Source organism: Henckelia pumila, chromosome 3 (assembly GCF_033568475.1).
Source record: "Henckelia pumila isolate YLH828 chromosome 3, ASM3356847v2, whole genome shotgun sequence".
Lineage (NCBI taxonomy): Eukaryota > Viridiplantae > Streptophyta > Magnoliopsida > Lamiales > Gesneriaceae > Henckelia > Henckelia pumila.
The window spans coordinates 95547212-95557795 of record NC_133122.1 but is presented as its reverse complement, the minus strand read 5'-3'; positions in this window follow the sequence as shown (position 1 = coordinate 95557795).

The following is a 10584-nucleotide window of genomic DNA, read 5'->3' as shown; positions in this document are numbered from 1 at the left end:
TGATTGTTTTCTATCGTGAATTCTCGGTTGCTAGTTACAGGTTCAACTAGAGGTGGAGATTCCAAAATCTATTACTTGTTTCAAAGTCGGGACAACATTATTGAATTCTTTTGTTATCGAATTGAGGTGCGATTCATTGAAATCATGTTGCCTTTCATACATAAGATTCATATCATTTGGTATCAAAGCAAAGGTTCGAAACAAGTAAGTTTTCACATCTTTGTGACTATCTGTTCTTTGTGTTCTTCGCGTTCTTCGTCCTTCTTCAAGTTATCTCAAAAAATTAAAAAAAATTAAAAAAATAATAATAATAGAAGAAGCAAGATAACTTGTGGACAATTTTCGTTCTTGTTCATCCTTGGATGCAAGTCAAAATTCGAGCATCCCTAAACTTCTTCTTCTTGTTTTTGTCAATCTTCGAGAGTCGATCTTCAAGCGTCTAAAAGTGGTGAACTTGAGAGTTTGATTCACTTTTACACAAAACAAAAGCCTACATAAATTGAGTGGAAAGAAAAAGAGTGTTGGAGTGATTCGTTTGGAGTGATCTGTGAAAACTTGTGTGAGGAATTTTACTACTAACTTTTTTCTTGCAGGTACCATGAATCCTAATAAAGATGCTAGTGAAAGTGTGAGCCAAGGAATTTCCAAGGTTCAAATGGATGCGTTGATGGGTCAATTTACTAGGGTGATGAGGTCGGAGTTGGAACCTCTTCATGAGCGGATGAGTAGATTGGAGGAGAGTAGTGGTAGTGGAAAATAAAATAAAGGTAGGAAGGGAAAAAATTTTGAAGGAGATGAGGAAAGTTTTGATGAGAATTGGGATGGAGGGAGAAGAGTACATGAGGTTAGACATAGGCGAGAAGCGGTACGAGGAAAACATACGGAGTGCAGTAAGGAGGATGGAAATATTAGTAGTATTAAGATGAAAATTCCAGCGTTTCATGGGAAGTCTGACCCGGAGGCATATTTGGAATGGGAGAAGCGTGTGGAGTTTGTGTTTGATTGCCATCACTATTCTGACCTTAAGAAAGTGAGGTTGGCAGTGGTTGAGTTTGTAGACTATGCGTTAATCTGGTGGGATCAACTAGTGACCACTAGAAGAAGGTGTGGAGAGCCGCCTATTGAGACGTGGGATGAGATGAAGCGTGTCATGAAGAAGCATTTTGTGCCTAACTATTATTATCGTGACATGTACATGAAAGAGTGGGTGCCCAGTGAGCCAACTTGTGGCTATGGGCTTTGATGACTCTTTGTACAAACGATCTTTTGTTTAATATAATTTACACTTTTATTAATGGCAATGACTTTATCTTTCTTCATATTGTTATATTGTGATATACTATTGTTGTTTTGATAAAGACCTTGAATATACTATAGTGTATGTAAGATGTGGTAGAACATGGGGATGTCTATCATGAAATACATCTTATAGTCACTGTATATTCTAAACTGTTCCTAGTCAATTGAGCCGTCCGATAATAAGGATAAGGATCGCTCGAGTTTGAGACTAGCATTTGCGATGCGGAGTACCACGTTTCATTGGTAGGGAACATGGAGATGTTCGAAGCATGCAAATGGATATTCATAGGATGAATAATCGAACTACCCTATCCGGACTTTCCAAGTGGTTATCACTTATCGAGTGGATAAAGTCTGCGGTTTTTGGTTGTACACCATTAGTCCTTACTACTTGAAACATCATGGAGACTCTATATGCTAGTACTGTGCTTTGACTCGTTTACCGACTCTATGGGGGTCATCAGGTGTCGGGATTGGGTACAGTTACAATACATATAGGAGTCGATGCATTGTTGTCAAGGATTCACCACATACTTGCGAGTGTGGATATCCTATGCGATCTGAGGAGATATTAGTGTGACGAATCTCTGGCCAGAGTACTTGATGTGATTTAAGAAATGGTTTCTTAGTAGCACATGCGATGTCACTAATTTGATCTTCAAGATGTATTGCATAGTTATCGAATCTTGAGCGACTCTCGATATACCAATGGTTGTTGATTCGATCGGGATATTTGGATGAAGGGACCGTACTGTACGCGAACCAAAATCTACTGGTTCTTGTAGGCACTATCAGTGATACCTAGGGAATCATGGGGCAATGTTGCTAGGCGCTTTACCATGATTCGTTGGGCAAGTCGGAAAGTGTTGTTCTGAGTCACAAGGAGTTGTGAGCCCACGGCTAGCTGTATCCCTGAACCATTGAGGGTCACACAGTGTAATGGAGTTTTAATCCCCGTTGAGATAGTTAAATTTAAAGAGTTAAATTTAATGAATAAAGAAGTTGGACTTCTTAAATAAGAGTAAGGGAGTAGGATTTCCTAAAATGACATAGGGATGGACATTTTTTGGAAATCACTGAATTCGGATTCAGGAAAATTTATCTTGACTTTAAAATGTGCAGAAATGGTTTCTGTGCACATTGGTGAAATCGGTTCATCAATCGGAGTCATGATGAATTTTATATTAATTTCTGAACATGCGGGCTTTGCTTGTCGGGCCTCAACTTATGACTAATGGGCCCTAAGGTGTTAGTGGCCTGCATTATAAATAAGTTATTGCAGTACAGAAATTACACACAACAGGTCATAAATTGAGACAGGTTTTTCGAAAACCCTAGCCTCCTCTCTCTCAAATCGGCCGCCCCCCTTCCCTTCTCTGCGTGAGAAATTCCGGTCTGTGATTTTGAATTGCAGTCTGGAATAGCGAATCAAATTCGTTTATTCTCTTCGTAGAAAACTTCTGATAGATTTTCTAGTGCAATCTATCAGAGGGATTAAACCTCCATTCGTGGACCTGATTGAAGGAAAGCTTGTTCATCAGTTCCAGGGAGATACAAGAAGCGCAGAGAAATCTGTGTGGTGTCCAATAATCTCGCTTCGAGATTGAAGGTAAAATTTAATAATAGTTATTTAATTTTACACACACAAATAATTTAATCGTTAAACGGTTGATACCTACACTATGGAATTGTTCCATAATAAAATTTTAAACTTCCGCTGCACCGGGTATCAATCGTGATTGATCTGAGAGCCGCGTTTTCCAACAGTGGTATCAAAGCCAGGTTGCTCAGATCAAACGATTAAATTAATCGATTGTACAAAAATTTTTGAGTCTTGGTTTTTTTTTTAAAAACAAAATAAATATTTTAAATAAAAAAAAAAATTTTTTCGGGCAAAACCCGGGCAGCGACGGTCGCTGCCCCGGGCGGCGCACGGCGCCGCCCAAAGGGGGCGCACGTCGCCGCCCACGGCGGCGCTGGCAGCGCTCGGCGCTGCCCAGGGCAGCGATTGTCGCTGCCCTAAAGGGGCAGCCGGGCTGCCCCGGCCCGCGCCCACGGGTGCGGGCCAGCCCGGGAGTGTCCCTGGCGGCCCGCGGGAAAAATTATTTTTTTATTTAAATTAATTTTAATGTGTTAAAATTTTATTTTTGGTCCGGTCAAAAATTGTTTTTGATTGGTTCACGAGGCATCGGATCGAATTGTTCGAGTCCGAAAATTTTAAAATTGATTTTTGGATAAATTTGAATTTTTGGAAAATTTTAATATTTTATCCTTAAATTGAATTTTGAAATCAATTATTTTTGGTACAATTGATGATAAGATTTGATCTTATGTATATATTAAGTAAAATATGATTTTATCTATAAAATTAGATTCTGTAGATAAAATATGATTTTATTTAATAAAAGGTAAAATATGATTTTATATGTAAAATATGATTTTATATATAAAATATGATTTTATCCTGTTTAAATTTAAATTGCCATATGCATGATATCCAATAAATTAATTTTGAATTAAATGTTATTGGATAAGGATGATCGATTGCCATGACCAATTTTGTAGGTGTATGTTAGGAATTTACATTTGTTTTATTGTTGTTGGTTTTATTAATGGGCCTGGTTTATGGCCCAATATGAATGTCATATGTAATAAAAGTGGGCTTGGTTTATGGCCCGTTCCCACCCCTAAAATGTATCCCCTACTTGTCATTGCTATTTATTGTAAATACATTAGATTTAGTGGGAGATCAAGATTTGAAGATGGTGGGCCCAGCAGACAATAAAGACGAAGAAATGTAAATTGGAAGCTAATGTAATAGGATTGCATTGCATACTGCATATTACCTAGGATTGGACTAAGACTCGTGATTGGCAACCATGAGTCAATTAGAAATGAAATCGATCATCCTATAAATAATATATGATATTATGATTGTATGCATGTTTTAGACATAATTGCGTGAATCCGGCAAGCATGAAATAATTTGAAATTGATGAGACAAATTTTTTATAATTAAAAATCCCTCATTTTAAATATGATTTAAAATTGATATCAAGATAAATAAAGGAAATTTAAATTTGTTTAAATATTCCTACCTTCCATCAACGGTCAATGTATGAGATGCTACCCGCGGATACGGTCCGGCTCATATTATTGGGGGGGCCCGTTCGTCGGAAAGCTGTACATTGGATCGACAAATGTTGTAAGTTGGGTGGAACTCCCATGGGATCGGCTCATATTATTGGGGGATCCACATGGCGACCGTCCATCACAACTTAATATTGATGGGTCATCTTGACATGTCACTTTAAACGGCGTCATATTATTGGGCCCTTATTGGACATGAGGTAAACACATGGGGGTTGCTTTGGAAGCAATTGGGCTCTACCTTTTGATAATTATGGTTGGCTGATATTATTCGGGACCATAAGTTTGTCAATTGGACTCCATGTTCTCACTAAGGAAAAAGTTTCCCGTTTTCACTAGAGGGTAGTGAAATCGTTAAAATAGTGGGAGTGAGATTCATAAAATTAAATTCGCCTATTTTATGTCTTAGTAAATTGCTTAAACAATCATTGATATATGTCTGTTTTTCTTTTCAGTATTTCATACAATGAATTCGCGTAATCCATTATTCTCGATCCTCGAACAAAACAAGTTAACTGGCGCAAACTATACGGAATGGTTCCGGAAGTTGAAGATTGTCTTGACTTCGGAGAAGATGCTCTACGTGTTAGAGAAATCACCTCCGAAGGAAGCACCAGCTGACGTAAGTCCGGAGGAATTGGCCAAACTTGATGCATGGTGGGACCATGACATCAAGACCAAATGCTATATGCAAGCCTCGATGTCTGATGAACTCCAGAGGCGATTTGAGGACACCGTGAATGCTGCTGACATTCACGCTCAACTCAAGGAACTTTTTGGGGCTCAATCGAGGGCTGAAAGGTTCGCTACTGTTAAGGAGCTGATGACGTGTCGCATGCGTGAAGGGACATCGGTCCGTGATCATGGGGTACGAGTGATTTGGCTCATACAAAAGTTAGCGACCCTTGATTTGGTGTTGGAGCATGAACTCAACGTGGATTTACTGCTTCTGTCTCTTCCTTCTTCGTTTGACGGATTTGTGGTAAATTTTAATATGAACAAGATAGAGGCCACCCTTGAAGAGATGGTCAATATGCTTGTGACATATGAAACCACACTTAAGAAGGATAAGCCAGCTTTCTTGGTGGGCTCCTCATCTTCTGCTAAGAAGGGGCCAAGTATGAAGGGCAAGAAACGTTCTGCCCCACCCAAGAAAGTCGAGCCCGAGAAGAAGCACAAGACAAAGGCTTCAAACAATGGAAAATCCAAGGATGTTTGCCATTACTGCAAGAAGCCCGGTCATTGGAAGCGCAACTGCAAGGAATATCTAGAGCAGTTGGGAACTGCAAAGGGTATGTTCTATATTGAAATAAACATTTCACTTAATACTACTTCTTGGGTATTGGATACCGGATGTGGATCTCACATTTGCAATGATTTGCAGGTGATGACAAGAAGTCGCAGGCTTAGAATGGGTGAGACCCAACTGAGGCTCGGGAATGGTTCCAGAGTTGAAGCTACAGCCATTGGACATGTTTGTTTAATTTTGCAGAACGGTTTTAAGTTATTTTTAAGAGATGTTTTATTTGTTCCGGATTTAATTAAAAACATTATTTCTGTTTCTATGCTAGATAGAGATGGTTATTCTTGCAATTTTGTGAATGGGATTTGCAATTTTTACAAGAATGAATGTTTGATTGGAAATGGACAACTTGAAAACGATCTATACAACTTAAAACTGAAAGACGTTCCAATAAATTATATTGATAAACCGGCAACAACAAACAAAAGGAAAATCGATAGTCAAAACCCGGCGAACCTTTGGCATGCTAGGCTAGGTCATATTTCCTCAAGGAGGATGAACAAGCTAGTGGGAGAGGGCATGTTTGATATGTCTGATATTAACTCTCTACCTACTTGTGAATCCTGTCTAAAAGGGAAAATGACTAAATCTCCTTTTAAGGGTAAGCCTGAGCGTAGTCAAAATCTGTTGGATTTGATCCATACAGATGTTTGTGGACCATTTAGAGTTGGGACTCAATATGGCCACACCTACTTCATTACCTTTACTGACGATTATTCAAGGTATGGGTATTTATATTTAATGAAATATAAGTCTGAAGCATTTGAAAAGTTCAAAGAATTCAAGGCTGAAGTAGAAAACAAGCTAGGTAAAAGTATTAAAGCACTTCGATCGGATCGAGGTGGAGAATACTTAAGTACCGAGTTTTTGGACTATCTAAAAGAGAATGGGATTCTCTCTCAGTGGACTCCTCCTATGACACCACAGCTGAATGGTGTATCGGAGCATCGTAATCGAACTTTGTTGGACATGGTTCGATCCATGATGAGCTTCACTGAGCTTCCACCTTCGTTTTGGGGCTATGCGCTTGAAACGGCGGTATTGTTGTTGAACAACGTCCACACTAAAGCAGTGGACAAAACACCATACGAGTTATGGAGTGGCAAAGCTCCTAAGTATTCGTACTTGAGGATTTGGGGATGTCCAGCTTACGTGAAGCGGACAGTGGGAATAAGTTGGATAGTCGATCCAGCTTATGTTATTTTGTAGGGTATCCGAAGAATTCAATCGGATATTATTTCTATTATCCTGCTGAAACAAAGGTGTTTGTTTCTAGGAATGCCACCTTCTTGGAGAAGGAGTTCTTATTGGATAAGAAAGGCGAGATGATGGAACTCGAAGAAGTTCGAGAAGAACCCGAAATACAAAATAACGATCCTATGCCTCAGGAACCATTACTGGACACGCCTGTACCTAGAAGATCCGAGAGGACTTCTAGACCTCCTATTCGATATGGTCTTCTTCTTGAAGGGGATCAAGATGAACCCGACATTGGATGTGATCCAAGAAACTTCAAGGAAGCAATTTCTGATGCGGATTCAAATTTATGGCTTGAAGCTATGCAGTCAGAATTAGATTCGATGCATGCAAACCAAGTTTGGTCTTTAGTAGATCCTCCCGATGGAATTGTTCCAATAGGGTGTAAATGGATCTACAAGAGAAAGCTTGGGCCTGATGGTAAGGTATTGACCTACAAGGCGCGATTGGTGGTGAAAGGTTACACTCAAAGACAAGGAGTTGACTATGATGAAACCTTTTCACCAGTTGCAATGTTCAAGTCCATAAGAATCCTTATTGCCATAGCTGCATGGTATGACTATGAGATATGGCAAATGGATGTGAAGACTGCTTTTCTTAATGGAGACATTAAGGAAGAAATCTATATGAGGCAGCCTGAGGGGTTCACATCCATGGGAAGCGAGCATAAGGTATGCAAGCTTCAGAGATCAATTTATGGTCTAAAACAAGCATCAAGAAGTTGGAACCAGAAATTTGATGAAACAATAAAAGATTTTGGTTTCATCAAGAACCCGGAGGAACCATGCGTGTACAAGAAAGTAGTTAAGGATGCTGTGACATTCTTAGTACTTTATGTTGATGACATCCTACTCATTGGGAATGACGTAGGGATGTTGCAGTCAACAAAGATATGGTTATCAGGTAGATTCTCGATGAAGGATTTGGGTGAGGCATCCTACATTCTTGGGATACAGATCTATAGAGATAGATCTAAGAGAATGATAGGACTCACTCAATCAACCTACATCGACACCATATTGAAACGGTTTTCAATGGATGGGTCCAAGAGAGGACATCTACCCATGTGTCATGGAGTTTCTCTATCCAAGTCTATGTGTCCCAAGACTGATGAAGAGATAGAGAATATGACACATGTACCATATGCGTCAGCTATAGGTAGTATCATGTATGGGATGATATCTACCAGACGGATGTAGCATTTGCTCTGAGTGTCACGAGCAGATATCAAGCTAATCCCGGTCAAATGCATTGGAAATCCGTGAAGGACATTCTTAAGTACTTACGAAGGACTAAGAATATGTTCATGGTATATGGAGGACGAGATCTGAAATTGGAAGGCTATACCGACTCTAGCTTCCAAAGTGACGTGGATGACTCGAAGTCAACCTCTGGATTTGTGTTCATGCTCAATGGCGGTGCTGTCTCTTGGAAGAGTTCCAAGCAGGACACCACAGCGGATTCCACCACTGAGGCTGAATACATTGCAGCATCAGCTGCTGCTAAAGAGGCCGTTTGGATGAGGAAGTTCGTCCAAGAGTTGGGCGTCATTCCTGAATTTTTTGGTCCAGTCCCGGTGTACTGTGACAACACGGGTGCCGTTGCTCAAGCAAAGGAACCAAGGTCTCATCAAAGATCCAAACACGTACTGAGGAAATACCACATCATCCGGAGATTGTGGAAAGAGGAGACATCACTGTCGAACGAGTGGCCTCTGCAGACAATATCGCTGATCCGCTTACTAAGCCCTTGCCAGGACCATTGTTTGACAAACATCGCGAAGCAATGGGTCTACGTAGTATGACTACTAGTTGGCTATAGGGCAAGTGGGAGATTGAAAGAGTGGGTGCCCAGTGAGCCAACTTGTGGCTATGGGCTTTGATGACTCTTTGTACAAACGATCTTTTGTTTAATGTAATTTACACTTTTATTAATGGCAATGACTTTATCTTTCTTCATATTGTTATATTGTGATATACTATTGTTGTTTTGATAAAGACCTTGAATATACTATAGTGTATGTAAGATGTGGTAGAACATGGGGATGTCTATCATGAAATACATCTTATAGTCACTGTATATTCTAAACTGTTCCTAGTCAATTGAGCCGTCCGATAATAAGGATAAGGATCGCTCGAGTTTGAGACTAGCATTTGCGATGCGGAGTACCACGTTTCATTGGTAGGGAACATGGAGATGTTCGAAGCATGCAAATGGATATTCATAGGATGAATAATCGAACTACCCTATCCGGACTTTCCAAGTGGTTATCACTTATCGAGTGGATAAAGTCCGCGGTTTTGGTTGTACACCATTAGTCCTTACTACTTGAAACATCATGGAGACTCTATATGCTAGTACTGTGCTTTGACTCGTTTACCGACTCTATGGGGGTCATCAGGTGTCGGGATTGGGTACAGTTACAACACATATAGGAGTCGATGCATTGTTGTCAAGGATTCACCACATACTTGCGAGTGTGGATATCCTATGCGATCTGAGGAGATATTAGTGTGACGAATCTCTGGCCAGAGTACTTGATGTGATTTAAGAAATGGTTTCTTAGTAGCACATGCGATGTCACTAATTTGATCTTCAAGATGTATTGCATAGTTATCGAATCTTGAGCGACTCTCGATATACCAATGGTTGTTGATTCGATCGGGATATATGGATGAAGGGACCATACTGTACGCGAACCAAAATCTACTGGTTCTTGTAGGCACTATCAGTGATACCTAGGGAATCATGGGGCGATGTTGCTAGGCGCTTTACCATGATTCGTTGGGCAAGTCGGAAATCGTTGTTCCGAGTCACAAGGAGTTGTGAGCCCACGCTAGCTGTATCCCTGAACCATTGAGGGTCACACAGTGTAATGGAGTTTTTAATCCCCGTTGAGATAGTTAAATTTAAAGAGTTAAATTTAATGAATAAAGAAGTTGGACTTCTTAAATAAGAGTAAGGGAGTAGGATTTCCTAAAATGACATAGGGATGTACATTTTTGGAAACCACTGAATTCGGATTCAGGAAAATTTATCTTGACTTTAAAATGTGCAGAAATGGTTTCTGTGCACATTGGTAAAATCGGTTTATCAATCGGAGTCACGATGAATTTTATATTAATTTCTGAACATGCGGGCTTTGCTTGTCGGGCCTCAACTTATGACTAATGGGCCCTAAGGTGTTAGTGGCCTGCATTATAAATAAGTTATTACAGTACAGAAATTACACACAACTGGTCATAATTTTGAGAGCAAAATTTTGAAACCCTAGCCTCCTCTCAAGAATATTTCGGCCGACCCCTCCCTCTCTCTGTCAGAGAAATTCCGGTCTGTGATTTTGAATTGCAGTCTGGAATAAGCGAATCAAATTCGTTATTCTCTTCGCAGAAAACTTCTGATAGATTTTCTAGTGCAATCTATCAGAGGGATTAAACCTCCATTCGTGGACCTGATTGAAGGAGTTCATTGGTTCCAGGGAGAGACAATAAGAGCAGAGAAATCTGTTGGAGTCCAATAATCTCGATTCGAGATTGAAGGTAAAATTTAATAATAGTTATTTAATTTTACACACA